The sequence below is a fragment of the Lycium ferocissimum genome, chromosome 6 (genome assembly GCF_029784015.1).
Source record: "Lycium ferocissimum isolate CSIRO_LF1 chromosome 6, AGI_CSIRO_Lferr_CH_V1, whole genome shotgun sequence".
Lineage (NCBI taxonomy): Eukaryota > Viridiplantae > Streptophyta > Magnoliopsida > Solanales > Solanaceae > Lycium > Lycium ferocissimum.
In genome coordinates this window covers 16,714,078-16,716,878 of record NC_081347.1, presented here as the reverse complement: position 1 = coordinate 16,716,878, position 2,801 = coordinate 16,714,078, and positions in this window count along the sequence as shown.

Sequence of the window (2,801 nt, the reverse complement as noted above, 5' to 3'; positions counted from 1 at the left end):
CGTAACATTAACTCATCATATATATTCGGACTCTCCTTTTTTCAAAAATGTCGACGGGTGCGTGTCGGAAATATCTTCCAAAAATAGTGCATTTTTTGATTTTGGGATATTGCGACACGATTTTCGGTGCGATTTTTGATTGACGGTTGGAGTCAAAGTAGGCCCTGCTCACGTTATCCCATCTCCTTTGTTTTAGTACAGCTTTGTGTTATTACTAAAAATCAAAGGACAAAGAAACTGTGGTGGTTATGGCGGCGTACACAGAAGAAGGGAGAAACCTTTGTTTTGAGAAATCAAACAAGCTAAGAGTTTATCTATGATATAACTCATTGTTGTGGTTGGTGGTGTATTTTGTAAAGTTTTTCAATAATCCTAATTCAACAAAGTCCTATAGTCCATAGGCAAGTTTTTTCTATATATTTATGTATTTTGTTCAAATTAATCCCATCAAATTTCACAAGACTCAAATAATACAACCAATATAAAATACGAGCTAAATCGTAGATGTTTTTCAAATACATGGAATCTCAACTTCAAGGCACTAAAATACATGGGTGATGCAAATTATTAAGGAAAAAATGTTTTAATACTGAAGTTTGATTGGAAACTTCAAATACATTAGTTATCTTTATCAAAACCCGTAAATAAAAAACAATCAATATTGAAAACCCATTTTTGGATTTGACGTTTGAATGTTGAAGATTGGATAATAGTATGGAAAAAGAAATCTTTTTTTTTGTAAAAAATACCAATTAATAACTAATTAAATGATCTTAAAATTTTTACTTTCTCTTCTATAATCTTCACATCTTCTTAATGCTATTGGGAAAAATAACAAATGTTAATACTTAACCAAAATGAATAAATACCAAGAATATTGTGAATTATACAATTTAATAAACAAAAGAATTTTTCTTACCATAATCTTCGATCTTGGGGAGCAATAAATAAAATTTCGTACTTTACCAAAAATAAAATACCAAAAATATTGTGAATATACAATTTAATAAACAAAAAGAGAGCAATTTTAGACGTTGTTGGAGAAAGAGAGATAGAAGCCGGACGTTGTTGGAGAAGAGAGAGTTCGGGCGTAAATAGAGAGAAAAATGACGTTAGAGATTTTGGAGGAAATAAAATAGGGCTTTAAAAGTGGAATATTGTTCGGACTCTTCCTATCTGACAGGAATCGGACATTACCGGACCATTAAGAGATTATTTAAAAAAAAAAAAAAAAAACAAATGCACTTAATGGTGGAAATCTTAGCACCATCCGGATTCGGACCCCGTTAAGTGCAAACAATGAAGCCTAATTGTTTGCAATTTTATATAACTTCTTATATGTACTCAATTTCATATTTTTTCATTTTATGTATTTTAGAACTTTATAAAATAAAATTAAAGTTCTATGGGGATTATACTCTGGCTTCGCCTACTGTGCATGATTAAAAATGTCTAAATTTGCCTTTTAAAACATTGGTATGTACTTGTGCATATTCAATTGGGGGAGACTATGTGGACACCAAAATAAGGTTGCTTTATCAATTTCTGACTAATGTGGAGTTCTATTAAAATATTTTTCATCAAATCTTGTTTTTCTTACTTGCTATTGCCTTGCAACGGTTTCCACCTGTTTACTTCATCTCTTCAACGTTGTTCGAACATTGTTCCTCACGTATCATGTTTTGTTATTTTCGTTATCTTTATTCTGTTTGCGATTGAATCAGTTCATTGCGGGAGCTTAATGCACCGGGCTGCCCTTTATCCTGTTCATATTTGTTTCGAGTTACTAATCAAGACATAAGCTGAACGGAGTCAACATGAGTCTATTCGTTATCATATTTCCACTCCAAGAAATGCCAAAAGGTCTCCTCTCACTCCCCTTCTTCACTTGTCTTATAGTATGTCTTCAATTGTGCCAAAAAATTCTTTTCAAGAGATTATATTGTGGTTTTATTCAATAGGTTTGGTTCTACAATGCATATATTTTTACTCTATTATGGTTTAAGGATAATTTAGTTCCTCTTTGTTGAGAAAAGAAAAAGTCATGTTGTACAAATGAATTTTTAGTACAAACCTCATTCCTATATTAAAACTTAAAATAACCGTTTAGTTGTGGCATAATGACTTATTGCCTACTCTTCAGTAGCATTATAAGTTTCATTATCCTGTTTTCCTCTTCTGTTATACCCTATTGTACTCATATTTTTCTTCTTTATAACTACTTAGTTTAATATGATTCTCTATTACCTCTGGGTTTTTTTCTAAAAACATTTTTTTTAATTTATCTCATGTGAGAAGTACTGAAATGTCAAGACTACTAACCTTTGTAAACTGTTTAATTGGTAAATTTAGAGTATCAACTGTCACATTTAGTTGTTATCTTAGTCACTGCTTATATAGTTCTTGATTGGTGATTGGGATAATAAATCAAGAAGACATGTTTAATTGTTGTCACTTCTCTTGCTTTACGGCCTGGCGGGATATGAAGGTCTCCAATTTTTCTCACATACTTTCACTTCTTTTAACATGAGCGTTTAATTATTTATTGTGATACACGACAATTGAACGAAATACTAAGCAATGAAGGCTGCTTACTAGTATTATAGATGTCTTCTTGATTGAACTACTACTTTTATGCACGATACTTAAAGACTGAAACTTAGCTGAAATGTAATTCTTCTTTTGAGTAGTATTTTGTCAGATTTAAATTTTTACTTTTCATTTCACCTTCATGTTGACTGAATAGAAGAAACACAAAGAGATGCATGTATTAAAGTTAGCTCACAAACGCAAACATACTT